Raw genomic sequence first — 22,217 nt, forward strand, 5'->3', positions numbered from 1 at the left:
GAGGATGTGTGTTCCAAGCACGGGGGACAACGGCTGCAGAGGCATGGAGATGGCAGATGGAGTGTTCTGCAGGAGAAATGCCCAATCTGGCAGGACCTCAGTGTACACGGGTGGGAATCCTATTCAGTGTGGTGGAAGCCAGTGGGGCTGGGGACCAGGCCGGGAGGGCTTCACGTGCCTAGCAGAGGAGTTTAGATTTGATCCTGGGGTAAGATGGAACCACCGGAGTTTCCCCAGTAAGGAGGTAACATGGAATCACGATATATTGGTTTATTCTGGAATAATTCTGAAAAAAATTCTGGAAAAGCTCTGGAAGCTTCCAGCACTCGTCTTCACTGGTGAATTCTGAACTCTTTTATTGAGATTGATGAAAATTAGACAAAATATGGGCAGAGACTCCTGTTTGGGAATCAGTAAAGGGCGTCGTTCATATCTAAGTCCGGGGCTCTGACCGTTTTTCCACTCGTGACCCCTTTTCACCCAAGAAATCTTTACAGAACCCTGGGTATTTAGGTATATTCAGTGGGTACACAAATCAAACATTTACAAATAATTTCACAAGCCCTACGCTGATTTATGAGGCCATATGTGGAGGCACCCATAGTTTAAGAAGCTTCGATCCATGCCGACGGGGATTATTTGCTCGCAAATTGCTTTAGAAAACATGAGGACCATCATTTCCGATATGCAAGAATATCGTGAGAGATACAGATACAGAGATAAAGGCGTGGGTGTTGGGGAAGGAGAAGGATCTGGTGGTGATGGCAACTGTTGGTATCTCTATAACCAGAGTCACGAAACAGTGATGACAATAGCTGACACTTATGGGAAAGTGCCTTCCCTCCATGGACTCAGGGAAGCTTCAAAATGACCTTGTGGAGGAGGTGAATGGGTGATTTTATCCCCATTTTACAGATGAGGAAACAATCCCAGAGGGCTTAAGTAACTTGCCTGTGGTTCTTTCTGGGGTGGGATTTCATCCCAATGAATCAACGAACATATTTATATCCTTACTCAGGCAGAGAGGCAGTTCAGGAGAGTGGAGGGAGAGCTGGTCTTGGCAAGCCCGGCCCTTCCCTCTAGATGCCAGGCACTGTTCCAGGGGCTGGAACAACAATCTAACAGTCCCTGCTCTCAAAGAATTTACATTTAGGCAGACAAAAATGTATAAGTATATACAGAACAAAAGCAAAAGAAATAAAATCCTGGGAGCACAGAATCTGAAACTGGAAGAAGCCTTAAGGGATATTGAGTCCAAGCTCAGTACAGATGACGTTGAAATACAGAGGGCTGCGGCAGCAGTGGATAGAGCCCCAGCCCTGAAGTCAGGAGGACCTGGTTCAAATGCAGCCTCAGACACTTAACACTTCCTGGCTGTGTGATCCTGGGCAAGTCCCTTAACCCCAATTGCCTCAGAAGAAAGAAAGAAAGAAAAAAAGGAAGGAAGAAAGGAAGGAAGGAAGGAAGGAAGGAAGGAAGGAAGGAAGGAAGGAAGGAAGGAAGAAGGAAGAGAGAGAGAGAGAGAGAGAGAGAGAGAGGAGAGAGAGAGAGAGAGAAAGAGAGAGAGAGAGAGAGAGAGAGAGAGAGAGAGAGAGAGAGAGAGAGAGAGAGAGAAAAGAAAGAGCAATACAGAGGGTTTAAGTAATCTACCAAAGTCACATTGCCCAAGGTCACATTGTAAGTATCTGAGGAAAGATTTGAACCCATTTCCTCTGGAATCCAAATACAAACTTCTGTCTGCAATGATGCCCTATTAGTAAATATTTTTTAGGATGTGCAAAGTAATATGGGGAATAAAAAGGATTCCTCCAGGAATTCCTCTCCGGAGCTCAGGGAATTGATGGGTTTAGGTGGGATCATCTCCAAGATCTCTTCCAAGTCCACACTCTGTCCATCTCTTGGGGACCTTTCAGGGGGGGTGACTTTGTGCAAGCGTTCTGGCTTGGAGTCAGGACTTCTCCAGGAGAGCGACCAGCTTTTGCTTTGTTTTTCTCTCCCTAGTGCTTAGCACAGAGCCCAGCATGGGATAGACACTTAAAACAGCTTGTTGATGGGCCCGTCTCACCTCCTAGCATCCCTAAATAGGAATGCTTTTCTCTGAATTCCCAAAGAGCCTTGCGTTCCTCCTCAGCAGAGAGGTCTCTGGTCCTTTCTAGCTCGCGGTGCCATGAGATCCTTCCGAGCCACCTGCCGCTTCCTCTGCCCCATGAGTTTAGCTTTGAAGCCTGAGTTTGGAGTCCTCAGACTTTTGTATCCTTCCACTGCGGACGCCCACCTTCTTCTGGATCATTGTTTCCTAAGCAGGACCCTATCTGGGCTCCTCATGGCTCATGGAGCACCTGGGTCACGGCTGGGAGTCTGCCCTCAGTTCCAGAAGCGGCGGGCTGGCTGAGAGTGTTTGAAGAGCCCATCGCAGCTGGGCCTGAGGCTTCCTCTGAAATGAAGTTCCTCCTTGGCACTTGGTCCTGTTCTGAGAAAGGTGTTAGGTCCCCGAGACACTAAATTTCAGATTCACCTTTAAACAATCCAGTTCCTAGGAATTCTCCAGCAAAAGTCAAGGTTACCGAGGGGGAAAAGGAACATGGTTGGGATTTCTTGAGAAAACATGAAAGAAAACTGTAGTACAGAGTGTTCCATCAGTGTCTGGAGTCAGGGACTAAGTCCAATTTCCCCATTGGACAGATGACAAAACTGAGGCCTTCAGAGCAGAAGTAACCTATTATCCAAGGTCATGCTGGTAGCAACTAAACAAGGCAGCCTCCTCATCGCTCCCCCCCACTCCCACACGATGCTCTTCATCTCATACTACATTTTCCCCCAGACCAGTGGCAACGTGTGAGAGAGTCAGTGTAGTATTTATGGAACCCCCGGGGTGTCAGGGACTCTGTTGGGGACTGGAGAGCCAGAGATAAACAGCCGCACAGTAGGTGCCATTCTGCTGGAAACCCCCTGGGTACATGCGAGTAAATATAAACTCAGTCCATCCGTGGGCACCTACTAAGTGCCCATGACCATCAGGTACCGTGGCTGAGGCTGAAGATTCAGGCTAAAACACGAAACCATCCTGCTTCCAAAGGACTTACAGAGGAGCAGCCTGTGGCCGTATGGGCGCGATGTGTAGAGAGCTACATGGACTCAGGAAGGCCTGAGCTCAAACGTGCCTCGGGACACTTATCACCTCGGTGACCCTGCGCGGGCGCCTAACCATTTTCTGCCTTCATTTCCTCATCTGAAAAATGGGAATAATAGCGCATAACTCAGTGAGAATAAAACATAAGGTAGGACTTATAAAGCACTTTGCTTATTATCACTAATGTTTTCTAGGAGGAAGCTAGAATCCATCAAATTAAAATAAAATACATGGCAAGCAAATATATCACAATGGGGTAATAACATCCTTGGTTATTTTAAATGTCAAAGAAAAATTCTTCTGAAGCCATGACATGAGTAGATCACGGCTGATTTTCCTCCTAAATAAGCAGTGATTGCTTCGCAGAAGAGCATTGTGGTAATCTCATGTCACATATATCCATACATATTTGTGTGTCTACGTATAGTATGTGTATGTATGGCACATGTGTACTATATGTGTATATCTGCTTACATGTGTGTAGACATTTGTGCACACGTGTAGACAGTTGTACACACATGCAAACATTTGCACACCCATGTATACACAATACACATGTGTAGACATTTGTGCACACTCACATGCACACACATGTGTAAAACATTTGTGCACTCACATATGTACACACATACACGTGTGTAGACATTTGTGTGCACTCACACTCATATACACACACATGCACCTACAGCTTCATTTCCAAATCGACAGTTCCTAAGAGTACAAATTGACACATGGAAAGTTACAGAGAAATAAAGAGATAGGACGTAAAGAGATAGGACGTCTCCCAGTAACGGAAGGAGGCCGAACATCAGTATTGCCAGAGTCCTCCGGAGACCAGGAAGTGTTGAGATAGCCCATCGCAAACTGGAAGTCAGCAGAGACTGATTTTAATTAAGATCTAAGAATCTTGTGTGTGAGAGAGGAGAAATCAGAAGGCTATGCAGAGCTGTCATGGAAAAGGAGCACCGGGAGGGGGGTGGAGGTGGGGATGGACTGAGGTGTTTCCGTACAGCAGCCAGCGGGGCCTGGCTCCCTAGTGCTGCTTTTATTCTGACTGACCCAGGAAATCCCAAGCAGCCTCTGCCGCCTCCCTGTTTTCCCTTTGTTTCAGGGAGATGTAGAGTGTGAAAATTAAATCGATTCAGGCCCAGAATATTTATTAAGAGTCTACATGTGCTAAGAACTGAAACTACCAGGAAAAAAAAGAGGCAAAAATGGAGTCCCTGCCCTCAGATAACTCCCAGATCTAACGAATACTACGGCAAATGATCAACTACAAAGGAAGGCTGCTCAGGCTACCCTGGAGGTGATCTAAGGAGGTGATCGCATCAGGAGGGATGGGGCAATCTCTGTGGCAATCATGGCTGCAGGGAGAATAGCCCGATGTGGCTTGGGGATCAGGAAGGTCTAGGCTGACATCTGGTCTCTGGAACATGTCACCTCCACGCTCATCTGCAGAATGGGAATAATAATCTCTCCAGCTTACTTCCTAGCTTTTGCAGTGAGGCTCAAATGAGATAAGAAGATAAGAATTTATGTTATTTAAATGTCAGCCATCACTATTAACTAAAAGAATCCACTCTATTTCTGTCAAACATAACAAGCATGTAATCTTTCGGGGAGAGACCAACTAAGTGGAGATTTCTCGCAAAAGTGACATTCATATTGGAAATTTGCTTGTAATTTTTTTTCTTTGCCTAAAGCTCTAAATCCATTTCCCCCCCAGGATGCTTGTTTCCTCAGTTCAAAGATTTGCGCTTAGGATTATGGTTTCATGCTGCTATTTGGATGACCTTTCCTCACCCCAATTTCACTGGCGAGCTTTTCACCTGCTCCCTGTGCATCCAGAGAAGCCCCTGCTTTGGGAGAGAGAGAGAGAGAGAGGGAGAGAGAGAGAGAGAGAGAGAGAGAGAGAGAGAGAGAGAGAGAGAGAGAGAGAGAGAGAGAGAGAGAAAAAGAGAGAGAGAGAGAGAGAGAGACAGAGACAGAGACAGAGACAGAGAGAGACAGAGAGAGACAGAGAGAAATAGAGAGACAGAGACACAGAGAGAGGACTGTATTTCTGTTTCATGCTCTGTGTTGCGTTCACTGGGTTTCCTGAGCCACCTGACTCCAGGTGGCTTTTTTGTTGAGAAAGTCACTTGAATGTTTTGCCTGTTGTCACCTATCAGAGTGAGCTGTTTTCTGTTCAAGACGGGTTATGTGTGAAAACAGAACAATCGTGTAACCTGTTTAAGTAGGCCGTGTGTGTGTGTGTGTGTGTGTGTGTGTGTGTGTGTGTGTGTGTCCCTTTGAGCTCTCTCCGGGCACTGGCCAAAAACCTGCTCCCGCTGGGGACCAGTCTGTTGTTCATTCTCTGCTTTTGTAGGGCAGCAAAAAGAGCTTCCTATCAAGTCCAGGAGGTTTGTATGTTGTGTCTATATGAGTGTGTGTATTTATTTGAAAATGTTTTTGCTGGATATATATATGTATATATATATTTGGAAATGTTTTACAGGAGGGGGGATCATAAATACTGAGCAGCATCCTTAATCTTTATCTATTTCCCCAGTGACCCTTTATTTAGAGAACCAGCACAGTGTTAACTGTGGGAGCTGAAGCAAATTCTTTGATCTCTCTTTGACTCTCTCCCCATTGGAAAATGAAGGCATGGGACTCGAAGGTTTTTGTCTGTTTGAGCTCTAGATCTAAGAGCCTAAGTTCTAGGTCTCCCAATTAGTCTCTTCCCTCTCAGAGGCTCATTTTCTTCATCTCTGGGCTCCCTTCCAGCTCCGGGTCTATGATCCTATGATGAAATCACTTAACTTCCCTGGGCCTCAGTTCCCTCCTCTGTAAAATGAAGGAGTTGTACTAGATGAGCTCTGAGGTCCGTTCCAGCTGAAATGTGGACTCCCAGGTCTGCCATTTTATGAGCTTTGTGACTCTGAGTCACTTTCTCTCTCTTGGTCTCAGTTTTCTCATCTGCGATACGAATGAGGTGAACTAAATATCCTGATGGGTCTTTTCCAATTCTCGATCTAGGATCCCACGGTGAAGTCCCGTCTTCTCTTTGAAGCTCCCTTTCTTCAGCTGTAAAATGAGGTGGTGGAACAGGATTCCTTGCAGGGCTATTGTTCTAGAGTTTTTTTTTTTTTTTTTGTGAGTAGATTTACAGCTTAACACCTAATGAGACCTGAAATGGTTTGTCAAGAGATAACGTTAAAAATTATAGTGGGCCTATTAATGTGGAAGCACGTTTTTATGTGAGAATTATTTTCACACCATTTCTCTTTTCTCTGCTCAGAAAGAAGTCACCCTCTTAGTCCAGATCTAACCTGTGGAGGACACTATTATTATAGCCTCCTAATTGATTTCCCTCCCACCAGCCCCTTCCCTTTCGCCCATCTCTTCGCTCTCCATTCCGTTCCTCTCCTCAGCTGCCACCCTGATATACCTAATGCACATCTAACTCCTTTGTCCCTTCTTTGCTCAAGAATCACTGTGTAGCTTTGATAGAATATAAGCTCCTGTTTGCTGCTCAGAGCCCTGTACAAGCTGGCCCTAGGGCCCAGGGGTCCTCAAACTTTATAAATAGGGGGACAGTTCAGTGGCCCTCAGACTGTTGGAGGGCCAGACTATAGTAAAAACAAAACCTTTGTTTTGTGGGCCTTTAAATAAAGAAACTTCATAGCCCTGGGTGAGGGGATAAGCGTCCTCAGCTGCTGCATCTGGCCCGTAGGCCGCAGTTTGAGGGCCCCTGCCCTAGGCTGTTTTGTCAGATGATTGCACATCTCTACCTTTCTCTCCCAAAGCAGCCTCTGCTCTTCCCCTTATGTGACGTCCCATTCCTTACCTCTGTCCACCTCTGAATGCTCTCCCTCCACCCAGTTCTACCTCTTGAAATCCCCGAGGCTTTTTAAGACTCATCTCCAATGTTACCTCTTACCTGAAGCCTTTCCTGATTCCCCCTCCCTCAAGCTGCCAAGGCACCCCTCCAGTAAATTACTTCAGAGCTAGTTTGTGCAGCTGGACGGTTTCTTTTCTTTTTTTCTCAATAGTATCTGATTGTTCCAATTACATGTAAAGTTTTCAACGTTTATTTTTGTAAGATTTTTCTCCCTTCCTCCTTTACTTTCTCTGTCCCAAGCCCCAGATAGCAAGTAGTCTGATATAGGTTACATGTGGACAATTGTTTTACATATATTTCCATATTACTCATGTGGAGAAAGAAAAATAAGACCACGAGGGAAAAAAGACAAGAACGATGGACGCTGTCCATATACCGCGCAGGCTCTTTGAGGGCAGGGGCTGTTGGGACATTTTGGGCTCCGTGTTCCCCAGATCTGATGAGTGCCTTCCCTGTGAGAGGAACTGGCCCAATGTTTATGGAAGTGAATCGTGGAGCAGAAGCTTTGGCCACGAGAGCCGCTTGGGGAACAGGTCACACTCTGGTTTCCTTGGGCCTGGGTCAGTACGAAAGTGCTCAGCAGAAGCTGGCCCTGGAAGGCAGATCGAGTGAGGGCCCCCCCCCCCCGGGCCGCAGGTCTGCAGGAGGAGGGAGCCCCCTCCTAGATGGGAAAGAAATCCAGGTTCTGAAGCACGGGCGGCTTCCTGCTGTTTTCTTCTGCATTTCTGCTGACAAAGTTTCTCAGAATTGCTTACCGTTCGCCCTTCCCATTAATGGAAATATTAGTGAATTAGTGTGAGAATGCTCACCTTATTGGACTGTAGCAAAAATCAGCACAGTGACTGCACTTTGTCATATTCGACTGTCCCGTGGAAAGCGAGCGCCCCGCCGCTCTGTCAGGGTCACCTGGCCAGGGGCTCAGAAGCATGGGGACTTCGTGGCTCGCTCCAAGGCCAGAGCTCTATCCTCTGGGCCATTCCCGGCTTCCCTGTCAGCCTCCCTTCCAAAGAAGGCCGGCCATTTCCCAGCGTCCTCTCCCTGCTTCACAAGGGCCCATGGGGCCGCTCCGTTGTCCTTCCTCTTGGAGGGTGGGCACAGGCTGGGCGTGACGGGTTCTGCCATCTCAGCCTCCCGTGACTGCGCTCAGCGAGTCCTTTCATTCAAAGATCTAAAAATAGTGAGCCGATTTTCTTTAATGAAGCGAGCCCCACAACCACAGCAATAAAGAAGCTCTGGGGCTCTGGGCTTGGCCCCTCGTCCTTAGGGGGGGCCGCGGTATCTGCTTACCAGTTTGCAGCTGGAGCGGGGACCCTTGTTTAGTATTCAGGATGAAATTACAGGGAAGTCGGGGCAGCAAATGCAGCGGTTTTTAGATAGGGCGCGACAATAACAGGCTTGCCTTTCAATCTCCTTTCTCCCCATGGAGAGAAATGCAGCTAGACTGACTTGAAATGTCTGTGTCGTTGAAGACTGTGTCTAATCCTGGAAGAATTTCCTGCCGAATCTCTCTCTCTCTCTCTCTCTCTCTCTCTCTCTCTCTCTCTCTCTCTCTCTCTTTTTGAAGTTCCTCTTCAGGATTCACAAAAATCAGGAATAAAAGTAGTTTGTATTTAATTTCATAAGGGCGCTGTGGTGCCGGGAGGCCTGAACTCCTGGGTTCTGCCCCAACCAGATGCTATTTGATTAGCCAGTGACTTCCTCTTTCTCAGCCTCATTTTTCCTCATCTGTAACATGGGGATGATACTTTGTGTTGTGCTCATGTGAAAGGAAGCAAAGGAAAGCGACATTTATCTAGTGTCAGGCACAATGCTAAGTGCTTTATAAATGATATCCACGCTAGCTAATATTTATAAAGTGCCTACTGTGTGCTAGCGCTTTACAAATAATAATAGCTATTCCCGTAGTTCTTACTACATGTTGGGACTTGATAGTGATTGTCGGTCGGAGCAGTTATGGTTTTATTTTCCAGTTAAGTTTATAGTTTAGCCAAATGTTGCATGAGTGACAGGGTTACTGAGCCGGGCTTGAAGGCCCATCTCTGGACTTTTTGCCCCGATGAGCTGCCTCTGAGAGCTGTCCATTTCAGGCTTGCTGGGTGAAAGCACCACTTTCTCCCAGACTTCTCTCCCCGGATGGCTCTGGAGCCGTGGGACTGTCTCTATCACACCATGGCCTGGAGCGGCAGGCCCTTGGGAAAGTGCAGTCGGGGGCTGGTGACGGAAGCTCCGTGTGGGCTGGTCCGCTGGGCCCTGCATAGAGGCGCTGACACACTGGTCTGGGCAATGGCCGGAGCTCTGCCCCGTCAGCTCCCGTATGGTCCTGGGTCACCTCTGGATCCCAGCCTCCTCATCTGAAAAGGAGGCCGGTGGTGATCGCGGCTCCCTCACAGGCTGCAGAGCGAAGCTCAGGAGGGACCCTGGGAGGCCAACAGACACGGGGAGAGGCTGGGGCCTGGATTGCATCTCTAAGCCGTGCCATTAAAAGAACGTTCTCTACCAGCTGCTGCGCTTTCTAGCCGTCCATCTGTTTGCCAAGGGAGCATCAGTGGAGACACATTGTGTTTCCCCAAGAGCCTTTGCTTATGGGGTGGAACGGATGGAGATTTATGAACAAGTCAGGCTCCGGAATTTTCTCCGTATTGGACTGGGACAAGTGAGTCCCAGTCCGAGGCAGGATCCAGGCGGCTCCTAAACAAGGAAAGGGTTCTGCTTCCACAGGCGCTGACGACTAGCCTGCTCCCGGGCAGAAAAGCCTTTTAATTGATTTTCAGATTTCTGTTGATATCTTTTGTTTAGATTTCTCAGCTTCGAGCATCCTGTCAGTTCCGGTTATTACTATTCCAGGGTAACAACGGGGTGAATCTTGGAAACACAGCCAGCCTGGGAAGAACAAGGAAGCACCCCAGTGCAGTAGGAGGTAGCAGTGGCTGTAGAACAAGGGGACCCGAATTCGAATCCCTCCTCTTGCGAATACTGCCTGAGATACTGGCAGAGTCTTTCAACTCCATGGGCTGTAATTCCTACATCGGTCGAATGTGGGTCTGGACTAAATCAAAGTTTATTAAGCTGTAGGTCATCACCCCAAATGACAAAGCACACCTGAATGTGGGGGTCGTGGAAAATTTGTCAACAATCACAAATATGACATCAAGATATAATTCTTTGTGGAAAAATAGACAAGTGCATCCATCTCATTAATATGCAAATTTGCTTCTATTTTTAATAAATGGCAAAACCATATATATGCCAAAGAATCATCTTAAAATAAATTTCATTATAATTTATTATTAGTATAGGTTTGATTTGTATATCTATTTTATTTACCCATATATCCAAAGTTGCATAAAAGTTTCTCAGACAAAAAAAAAAAAGGTTGTAAGTGAAAAAAGTTTAAGACGCGCTGGACTAAATAAATCACCCCTGAAGTCTCTTCTAGCTCAAATTTGTGGACCTGTGAATCTTCCCGCTGAGCTGTCCCTTATAACAAAGAATGAAAAAGAAAAGTGGCTGGGATGAGCAGTTCTGCAAAACTACTTCATATATGAGCTGCTTCCAACAGTGTGTGCAGGATCGCAAACCCATAGTCCCCCACTTCTGCGGGAAAGGAAGAGGGTTCATTTTCTCTTCTCTTTCCTAGGGCCCATCTTGCTTGTTATAATTTCACAGCATGGAAAGTTATTTAAATTGTCAAGGAAAGGAATGCACATTGGGACCAGTTGTCTCAGCCATGATAAAAAGCAGGGGTGTTCGGCATGTGATCTCACAGATGTAACAGCCTACAGATGCTGAACAATCCACTGGATCTCCTGAGAGATGATGAAATGCAAGGCTGTTTGCATGTCAAAGAGTCAGCTCCTGTCTGCTTGGGGTAGAGTGGGGAAAGCCTGGTGCCGTCGAAAGAGTTTTGGGCAAATTAATTCCCCGCCCTGGCTCTGGCTTCCCTTGAACGTCAATTAAAGATCTCTGAGGTCCCTCAGCTTTGGAACTGGGAAGATCTGGGCGTTGTTGTGGCACTCTACATCCCCATCACCCTCTGGGAAATGATAATTTAGCAGGATTAAATTTAATAGAGCTCGTGGAAAGTGTTCTCTACTAGGATTCAAAAAATCAGATTTGCAAGTGGAGATGGAGGGATCCCGACAAGAAATAACTGTGTGGGAAAAAAATCTGAGAGATGCAGAGTTCAATTTAAGTAAATGTAGATAAGAAGAGAAAGAGATGTCCCTTACTACAGGAAATGCAAGGGATGCTCTCTGAGATAGAGGAAGGATCAGCCGACCAACAGCATCCTTTCCAGCTGATATTCCTTGAGAAGCCCAGAGCCACTTACTTTAGCAGTTTTCAAATGCGTATTGATATTTTTGTTTTTATATCTTTTTCTTTTTCCTTTTTTATTGTTTTATTTTTTTTGTTATCCTTTTCGATCCTAAATATAGCCCTCCCCATTTCCACACAGTGAGCTTCAATATGTAACAAAGAATTAAAAAATAACCCACCCGTTGAGCAGAACCAATTAATATATCAATTGGGTTTGTAATATTCCACCTCTACAAAGAAGGGGGGAAGTTTCATATGTACTTCTGAGACCCTAGTACTACTTCCATCCAAAGAGGGCTTTGAAGCAAGTACTTAGCGCAGTATCTGGCACATAGTAGGAGCTTATCAATAAATGATGATTGTTTGATTTGGGGTAGATCTCGTGTAACAAGGAGGTATCTCCCAGGGGCTGCCTCGGGATTCAGAGAATTTTTCCCCTTTCTTTATATTCCCAGGCTTTATTTGCTTGCTAGACTTGCATATTCTTTCCCTTGAAGAAAGGCAGGTGCATTATCAGGTGGAGAACAAGAGGTGCAGACATGGGGTATTTTATTTTCTCTTTCACTTGTGAACACAATTCTTACAGAACCAGTAGCCGTGGAAGAGCGGGCTTAATTTCACCGAGATCAGTGGGTGTTGGGCATACTTGTGGTGAGGAGCTGAGGATTCAAACAAAGTCCCTTTGAAACAAATTCATATACGGTATAAACAAATTACTGGGAAAATGCAACTCAATGAAAACATTATTTTTCAGTAATGAAAGGATACACTCGGGGCTATCCTAATCTCACATAGCTATTAACACACAGCCTTCTGCAGCTGGATATTGATTCCACTTACTTATTCAAATGGACTCCATAATGGAATAATTGGGCATTTTCTTTCTCCCCATAGGTAGCGAAGGGTTTCTTATTGTGCCATTTCTTGTGTAAATAACATCCTTCACAGCCAATGACCAGACACACAGCTGACCCGACTTCTCTGTACCGTCTGTGTCCTTCAAGTTGTGGGGGCCTTTTGGGGGGAAGGTAACGCAAGGGTAGGAAAGAAAGTGCTTTTCAGGTGGGTCTCTGAACCAGCCACCCAGGATCCCTTGTGGCCAATGTCCAGGATAAAGACCAAAGAAAGAAAAAACATTTGTTGAGCCCCTATATTGGATAAAATGCTGTACTAATGAGTAGGGAGACAAAAACAAACCATCCCCTGCCCTCAGAGAGTTTCCGTTCTATCATCTAAAGAGAACATGAAAAATTCTTTCTTTGGCTGATGATGGGAACGGTGGAATTTGTTGATCCAGTCCAGTGGGTTTGCAGCACAAATTCCTGACATATAAATGTTGCTTGAGATGCACCTTGTCTTACTGGAATCTCACAACACCCCTGTAAGGTCAGTATTACAGGGCTCTGTTATTCCTCATTTTACAGGTGAGGAAACTGAGACTCAGAGAGATGGTGACTTACCTGTGGTCACCTAGTTCTTCCTGACTCCAGGTTCCAAAGCATCTCCTTTAGACCATCAGGCCCTTGCTAATTCATGAGCGCCTCTAAGAATGGTATAAAGGTGTATATATTCCTGGACAGGTATTTATGTGAAAATCCCTTGGCATTATTTATATTGGATTCAGATGACAAATGAAGCAAATTCCAAATCTAAGTCTCGCTTCTGACTTGAGGATTGTGATGATTTTTCATCTGGATTTGTAATTTAATTAAAGGGTGGAAGAAACTGGAAGAGGTGAAGATCAGCTGGACAGGACAGTCCCTATATGTAAAAAATAAATTGAAAATGGCTATTCATTGGCAACTTGAGAATTCTCTGTAGATCCAAAATTTGAAGTGACTTGCCTGTGTCCCACAGATAAATGGGTGTTAGAAGCAGGGTTCCTGAGTCCCCAGTGTGCAGACTTCTAGGAACTATGTCATTCTGCCTTAAGATATGAGTACTTATATAATGTTAATTATACTTAATGATGAGATATGCAATTATGTGATTTATCTTTTCAATGGAAACTCCCATCCATTGTCTTAGCCAATGGTCTAGAGAGGAAAAGGCATGTTTATCTCCCTCGATGTCAACTTCTAAGGTTAGGGATGCTTCCAAGTCCTTCCTTAATTTTTCTCTAATAATACTTTGAACCTGTTATCCAGAAATCTATCTAACCTTTTTAATCCCTTCCATTATTTATAATTTTAGCTGCTATCATCTCTTGGGATAGTATATTTTTAAATTTATTAACAATTGTGTAAATCAGCAGTTCTCTTTATTTTCCCCAAGTTTGCTTCTTTCCAATTTCACGGACTGCTCCCCACTCCTAGGATGTTGAGATTTACAGAATAAATCTCTGTTCATAATGGTGTCCATCTATCATTCATCCGAACATGAACTATACCCCTAGCCTTTGTAATATGAAAAATCTGGAGAACGTCCCTTCTCAGCTTTGTCTCCAGACTGTAAGAAATGGCCTAGAAAGGCTCCTGGGCCTCCTTCTTGAGTGATAATTGATAGCTCAGAGTCTATTATCTTGTAAATATAACTTGGATATTTTTCCATCTAAATGTACTTGCTCTAGGACCACAGGAAAACTCCTCAGCTATTTATTCTGCCCAGTCATGTAGGCTTATGAGATTGTCCTGCAGCTTATCCCCATCCCTTTGGCGTTTCACTATTCAAGAAAGCTTCATGTCACCTAGACACGTGGAGGCTTAATCCACATCATTTATACCCATTTTAAGTAGTGCCAGGACTAAACTCAGAGGAAATCTGCTGGATTAATGTATCTCTTAGAGGGGTGCTCATGTAGAAATGCCTTTTGTCTCTTTCCTAGCCCAATTCTGTATTGAATTCATTTAATATTTTGTGTTGAAACTAATGAAGGGACAAAATAATACTGATTCCACACCAGGTGTGTGCTCATGAATGTTTAACAGCCATTTTTCCAGAAAAGAAAATGTATACCGGACACCCTTTTAAATGTAAATAAGTCTCATTATTAATACTTAAATTGTATTATTAACATTTTCTCACACATTCTTAAGCAGAGGAAATTAACAAAACAGTAAGTCAAGGCTTGATTTGGAGCATTTGCTATTTTCAAGGTGTGAATGTTCCCACCGAAAATTTAACATTGGGGTCTCACAATCCAGTACAAGATGACTAACACAACCCTCTGATGTGTGAACTGGAAATGTATCCATCAGTTCTTAAAAACTTCCCTGCTGAGGGATAAAACACAATTAAAAAAAAAGAATCAAAACAACAGAAGTGATCCAAAAAAAAAAAAAAAGTAGAAGCCTTGAGCCAGTGCGAGGCTTGGAGCATGTAGGGACAAACAAACACCCACTCCCAAAAACCTTATGTTCTATTGGAAGGGACAATGTTAGAGAAGTATGACCTTTTACAGAGGTCAGCGATGGGGAGAGGGAGGATGAGGAGCAAGAGGTGGTTCCTAGGTTGGACTTTGCAGAAAAATAGGGATTCTGATGAATGAATGGTGGTGAAGAGAGGGAACGTTCCAGGAATGGGAGACAGGCCCGTCAAAGGCACCTCAAAGAGTAAGATCCATTACAATGGGTGCATTAGGATTGGGGAAGAAAAGTCATTTTCAGTAAGGCCAGAAATGGAAATTAGAGACGGGGGGTTCAGATGGCAAAGAGTTTGCCTTTGAACATAGGGAGACTTGGGAGTTTATCGGAGAGGGGTGACATGGTCAGTCTTGCTGTTTAGAAAAATTACTTTGGCAGCTGCGTGGAGAATGGAGAAGAAAAGGGAAAGACAGGAAGACTTCTACTCTGGCTATATTACAATCTTGTATAAATATTAGTCATCATCAGTTATTGAATAGTTATCTTGTGCTGGGTACTGCGTAAAGAATCGGGGTACAGAGCCAGGCTAAAAGGAAAGATAACCCTGCCCTCAGAGGGGATTGAAGGCTCCCATTATAAGCCAGCACATAAAAGGAAACTGGAAAAAAATGGGGAAGGAGGCTGGGTGTGGCCTAGAAGGAAGTCAGAAAAATCACAAGTGGAGGAACCCCAAGGAAGAGAAAGTAAGGAATCCAAACAGCCTCGCCAGGTCCACCCTTGGACAGTAGCTGAAAATGGGCTGCTCGTGTAAGACCTCTAGTCCAACGCCTCTGAGGGAGGAGGGCTGCCTTCATCAGCCTCTGGCCGCCATGATTGGCTATTACATCCACTGGAGTCCTTTGTTTCAAAGTAATTTTCCATTTTTTGTGTTGTAATCACTGTGGAAATCATTTTCGTCTGTTCCTACGAGTCCTTCCCGATTTCTCTGCATCCTTTATAATGTATAATTTCTACAATTTCTTATCGTGTCATGCTCAGAAAGCATAGGAAAATATTCATGTGCCATATTTGTTCAGCCATTCAAATTGATGGTCACTCTTCTTAGTTTGAAGTTCTTTGCTAACGTGAAAAGAATGGCTATAAATATTTTTGAAAAAATGGATCCCTTCCTTCGATTTAGATCTCTTTGGGGGTATAAGCCTCGTAAAGTGTTATTATGCATAGTTGAGTGACTTTTCCTTTCCAGAGTGATTAGATCATTTAACGGCTCACCCAACACTTCATTAGCATTTCTCCATTCCAACAGTCCTTTTTCTCTTTTGCCATTTTTGCTGGGTCCGTGGGCTTGGAGAGGAATTGCTTTAATTTTCATTTCTCTTATTTTAACTGATTTAGGACATTTTTTCCCCTGTGGGTGTTGACAACTTATATTTCCTCTTTTGAGAACTGCCTGTTCCTCTCCCTCAGACCTCCTTTTTCATCTGCCTTATCACACCCAGTCTGATAGCTTGTTTCTTCCATTCCTCAGAGTAGAGAGGGCAGAGAGGGAGGCCCGCTGGACTGATAGCGATTGTCTTCCCCAATGCCCTTGCCTCCCCCGGAGCCGCTTCCAACTGCTGATTCAGAAAAGTGTCCCGGGCACATGGGCCGATCCTCCCCAAACTGGTTTTTGGGTTACTCCAAAAATGGAGGGCGTGTTCCGAATCCTTCTATCAGCACTCGCAGTCCAGTGTTATAATTTTTCAGTGGGAAATGATGGCTTCCGTAAAAAGCATTTACCAGGATCACAGCCCCTAGGAGCGGGAGGGACCTCAGAGGTGACTGAGTTAATTCTATTTGAACTCAACGGGCATTTCTCAGTCACTGGGCACTAGATGGGATGCTAGAAGTACGAGGGCAAAACCAAAACAGACCCTGCCCTCAAAGGACTGACGGTCTTCTTATGTTCCTAATTGTACCTGAACAAGGCCCTTCCACATGTCACATCCAGGGAGGAAGGGATCATCAGCTGCCAGTAAGGAGGCTCTTGTTCTTCCTAAAGGCCAGATTCCTGGTAGATTTTTTTCACTGAGTGAATAATACACATGTATACACACATATACACATGTATGTTTATATATAACATAAATACATATATGTGCTTCTTTGTACATATAGAAATATCTAATCTGATATAGATATATAAGCAAATATGTAAAATAGAAATATAAAAATACAATAAAACAGAAATAGCATTATTTGTGGTTTTCTAGGTCAAAGACTGCTTGCAGGGATCCTAATGTAGCATTTAGTGGTCCCGGTTTCTCTTTGAGTTTGACAACACTGCCCTAAGCCAATGAAATCAAAATCTAGTCCAAAAAATAAAACAAAAAGGGCTTTAGTTTGGTGTGTGTGTGATTTTTCTGAGAAAAAGCAATATACCGTGTTGTCATATGATTTAGAAAGTGTGAATTACAGCAATTTTTAATATAATGTTTACTATCATATTCAGGCTTCTTTTCCCTCATGCTTCCTACATATATAGTTCCTCAAATGCAATGAAGATCAGGAAGCGAGGGGGAAAAGTGTCCTTCAGAACGCAGAAGGAGGATGCATATTTGATACAAAATGTGCATTGGATGATAGTGATTGGGAGATTTGTGCTCCCTGTTTAAAGGAACAGCTTCAAAAGGCCCCTAAGAAGTAAAAATTTTCACAATTCCTGAGTCTATAAACATTGTACTAGTTGGAATATTCCAAATACTATGCTTTAGGATCCTGAACTCTTCTTGATCATGGAACTTTTGATAGGGAGAAAATTGTTTTTAAAATGACCCCCCTACCCAAGGTTTTCTTTCAGCTGAGTTACAGTTCTATGTCCTTTTGCGGAAGACATTTGTGATTAGTTAAACAAGAATGAAAAACAGAAGCAACTGATAATTGGTCTTCCCATCACTCGAGAGCAAATGATTTTGATCTCAGGTTTTCTTGACTTCGGGTCCAGTACTCTATCCACTTTGCCATCTGGATTTGATTTCAAAATCTGTTTCAGATAATTTACTAGCTGTGTGACCCTGGATGTTTCATTTACCCTTTTTGTGCCTCAGTGTTCTTATCTATAAAATGGAAATAATCATAGTACCTACTTCATAGTGTTGTTATGAGGATCAAGTAAGTTAAAAGCACATAAAGTGCAAACCTCAAACATGTTTTATAAATGTTAGCCATTGTTACTGTCATCATCCAGTAAATAAAAGCTTTCTTGTTTCATTGAACATGATAGCCTATAGTTACTTTTACTTTGCAAAACAAGTCTTTCTTTTCTCTCTCCCTCCTTCCCTCTAATATGTGTTAGAATAATTGTTGAAATTATTTCTGTTACCACAGTGAACTAATTAATTCCCTCGCAAAATTGAGACATAAAGGGAAAAAACTGGATGTTAGTAGTCCCTGAAATCTCATTTTATGCTTCAAGTCATCGATGGAAAGATATAAGAAAGCCCTACCCAAAGATTTCCAGGGTTCCCTGGAAGAAGAGCATTAAAGTTTCTAAAGCTATTGGAGCACTCTTGGCGACCAACCAATGAGAAGCCTGACAAAAATTAGACTGGACTGTCTTTAATAGGGTCAAGGCTGGAAAGGATCAATTTCCTGTGTTTTGCAGATGAAAGAATTGAGGCAGACAGATAAGGGTGACTTGTCTGAGGGCACCCAAAAGTAAATATAAGAGGCCCATAGGATTATAGGAACCTAAATTTAAAACTAGAAAGGGTCCTAGAGGCTACCTCGCCCAACCTCCTTCATTTTACAGATGATGAAACTGAGGCCTAGGGAAAATAAATGACTTTATCACAGGATAATAGATTTAGAAGTAGAAGGGACCTCCATGTCCATTTGTTTCTACCCTTTCATTTTACAGGCAAAGGAATCGAGGACTAGCAGGTGTTTCTCACTCTAGATTCAGCACTATTTACTATACCACGTCATACCCTATGAGTAAATAAGAAAAGACCAGTTCTGTGACATTCACCCTTTTCTTTAAGGGCCATCTCCAGTCATCCTGATCTATATCTGGCCACTGGACCCAGATGGCTCTGGAGAAAAGAGCGAGGCGGGTGACTTTGCCCAGCCATCCCTCACTTAAACCCAGTTCATTAGTTGACATCGCCTTCCTGATGTCACGGTGGAACAAAAAACAAACAACAACAAAGTTTTAAATAAAACCATAGCTCTGGATTTGGAATGGATCTACAAGTCATCTAGTTTGACCCCCTCGTTTTAGAGAGGAGGAAATTGAGATTTAGAGAGGTTAAGAGACTTGGCAGACATCGTCTGTGCTCAGTGCTCTTTTCTGTGAGACAGCCCCCGTGGCTACATATGGGAAGCTATCAAATCTGAGGTTTTTTCTTTTCTTTTTTTACTTTGACACTATTTTTGTTGTTTCATTTAACTGGCTTCTTTTTTGCTCTTTCCCCCACTCCTCTTGCTAAGTTTAGACTTTCTTAGAATCCACTTCCTTCTTCCCTCTTCCCTCTTCCCTCCACTTACCCACTCTATCCCCTTCCCCTCGCAATCCTCTTTTCCTCATCTTGGTTCAAGTCTGTGTTGGTTTAAGATAGGAGATATTTTGAATTTTCATGACCACTAAAAGGCTTGCTTGGGGCCACAGAGACTTAGGTATCAACTCATTTCCTTCCATATAAGGCAAAAGAGGCAAGTCATGCAAAATCTTTGCAAATTATTGAGGCCTCGGAGAACTGAGACAAGGGTGAAATTTGCATGTCTTCCCATTCATTTGGCTCTGCCCATGAAAAGAATACTTGTACTTGGTATGGCCTGAGTACATTCAAAGTCTCTCTCTCCTTATTTGGGAGTGTGGGTTCAAGGTTCTTTGACACTTTATTGCACCTGGAACCTGACAGCTTTCTGGGAAAACTGGGTGTTAACTGTTCTTGGGACATTGCCTTGGGTCTATCCTGTCTACTGGCTTTCAACCTATGGAAGAAAAAAATGGCTGCCGTACTTATTAGGAAATCCTTTAATGAAATAGGGTGGGATAAACAGCTCCTTGTCTGACAAATCTTTCCTAAGTTTGCACTGAAGTGGATGAAGCTGGGGAGCCCCGCTGACTCGGGAGCAGTCTGCAACAAGACTTGTCCAATTCCTTGCCTTGCTGTCCTGACCTAGAAAACAAAATAAGCAGTTTTGAAAAATCTGGGCTGTACTTATAATTATTTTTATATTCTGCTAGGATGGGATCCACAAATAGCAAACCACACCGGTTATTTGACCTATTGCTAGACCACTGCTCTTTCCTTAACATGATAATTGCATAAGACTCAGCAATTTCTTAGCTAATGACACTCATACAGATGGCTCTGGAAGTCAGTCTGTCTTGAGGCTGCTGAGTGGGATTTTATGACTCTTCTGGTATCATGAGGGAGAAACAGGGAGAGGAAAAGTCGGGCTCAAAGAGGGAACATGATTTCCCCAACATCATACAGGTAAATAGTAAGTGGCAAAACTGGGTTTCCAAACTACATCCTCTGACTCCAAAGCCCATGCTTTCCTCACCAAGGCAGGCTGCATGAAAGGGTTGCGGCTGCAACAAGAATAACCATTCTTAGCAACACCATATTTTCCTGGCATTCGAATCACACTGGTCATTTCCACGTCTTTAACATTAGAGATCATTTACTCTAGCCTCCTTATAGTTATATATCAGGAAACTGAAGGATCATAGACCTTAGAGTTCTAGTTCATCCCCTTTATTTTACTGATGAAAAAGCTCGGGCCCAGAAATAAGTGGCTTGTTTAAGGTCACACAGGTAGTGGGAAGTGGCAGAACCAGGAGGTCCTCTAACTCCAAACTTAGCATCCTTTCTATAATATTATGCTATATAAAGACATGAGGTAAAATTTATAGACAAGAAGAAGCATTGCAGAATTAAACAATATGACAGTCTTATCAATTCAGAATTTTTGGAAGGCTCTGGGGGATCAAATGCTTTTAATTAAAAGAGAAAATGAGAACCTCAAGATGAAAGAGTTTTTATCTGAATGCAAATATTTTTTAATCCACTGGAGAGAGCGTATCTAAGGCCCTAAGTGCCTTGAGATCCATAACTTTTAATTCTGTTTCTTTCATTGGTGTATTTTATGACTCTGAGCAAATAGCAACATTTCCCCTGTGAGTACTATCTGTGGGGCTTTCAAATAGAAATTTGAATAAAAGATGCTTTTTCTGTATGATTTTTTTTTCTCTCGACAGAATCCCTTGGGCAGCAGTGCAGAATATAGGACTTAGCCTGACTGCGAATTGAATGGCATGCATGAGGGAGTGTGTGTCTGTGTGGGTTGGAATGCACAGCTGCTCAGGGTGGTGACCCAAAGCACCCAGTCAGCTACTGTTAGGGCTAAATAAGACCCAGCCTTTATTAAAGACATGGAAATGATCGGTGTGATTTTAAAGTCAGGAAAATACGGTGTCACTAAGAATGAAAGAATGTCTAATCTGGTTGCAGATGAGATTTTCAACTCTTTAAATCAGGGGTCCTCAAACTTTATAAATAGAGGGCCAGTTCACTGTCCCTCAGACTGTTAGAGGGCTGGACTATAGTAAAAATAAAAACTTTGTTTTGTGGGCCTTTAAATAAAGAAACTTCATAGCCCTGGGTAAGGGGGATAATCGTCTTCAGTTGCCGCATCTGGCCCATGGGCCATAGTTTGAGAACCCCTGCTAAAGCATGATGGGGAAGACGTAAGATTTGGCATTTCATAGTCTGAAAATCCAGCCCTGCTATTTATGACCTGTATGATCTTGGGGAAGTCATATTCCCTTTCTGCGTTTGAGTTTTCCTTTCCGTTAAAGGAGAGAGCAGCATTAGATCATGGAATTAGCAATTTACTTGGAAGAAATCTGAGAGGTTTTCTTGTATACCCCATTCCTTCATTTTATTGATAAGAAAACTGAGGCCTAGAAGAAAAATGGTTTATCCAAAACTTAAATGTTTTCTCCTCTGATCATTTCTATTTGTTTGATTCCTCAAATCTTTCCTTTTGAACTTTCTCCATCTTCTAGTTTATTTCCCATGACCCTAAGAGGTTTTTCTGCTTGAGTGTCCTTAAACTCAATAAATCCCCAAACAAATTCTTTACCTTATCTAAAGGCAAATTCTGATCTTCTAAATCCTCCATTTTTATGATTCCCGAGATACTGCAATGATATGACCTTGCCCATTTGTCAGGGGTTAGTTACAGAACGATAAGAATGTGTTGCTAATATTGATAAAATGATAACAACAGCATGTTTCCTGTGGGATTGCCCCACTTCTCCAAAGAGGCAGGAGCTTCAGCCAGACTCAGAACCTGGAAATAGAGAAATGGTGGGAATCAGTAACTGAAAACAAAGACAAATGTCCACTATCTATTGTGTCTTGGCTCTGGGGGAATAGGTACCAATCTTTGGTCTCTGGACTCTGTGTGAAAATTACCATGGGCTTTTTTTCTCCAAAGGGTTCTTGAATCTCTAAAAAGTATTCAAACGTCGCTCCTGTCGACTGACTCAATGTTTTGTACGTGTATGTTGCCATTTTTCAGATGG

At 43.5% G+C, this 22,217-nt stretch overlaps 1 protein-coding gene and 1 long non-coding RNA gene across 3 annotated transcripts in view; one reads left to right on the top strand and one right to left on the bottom strand.

The window, feature by feature from the left end:
* Positions 1–22,217, top strand: part of CHN2 (chimerin 2) — a 263,201-nt gene that overhangs the window by 4,691 nt on the left and 236,293 nt on the right. The window lies entirely within an intron of this gene.
* On the bottom strand, positions 19,638–21,978 carry LOC127564939 (uncharacterized). The gene is made up of 2 exons (XR_007954396.1): positions 21,773–21,978; positions 19,638–19,797 (listed from the first exon to the last, which is right to left on the bottom strand). It is a non-coding gene; the product is annotated as an uncharacterized LOC127564939 (long non-coding RNA).

Source organism: Antechinus flavipes, chromosome 5, assembly GCF_016432865.1.
Source record: "Antechinus flavipes isolate AdamAnt ecotype Samford, QLD, Australia chromosome 5, AdamAnt_v2, whole genome shotgun sequence".
NCBI classification, from domain to species: Eukaryota; Metazoa; Chordata; class Mammalia; order Dasyuromorphia; family Dasyuridae; genus Antechinus; species Antechinus flavipes.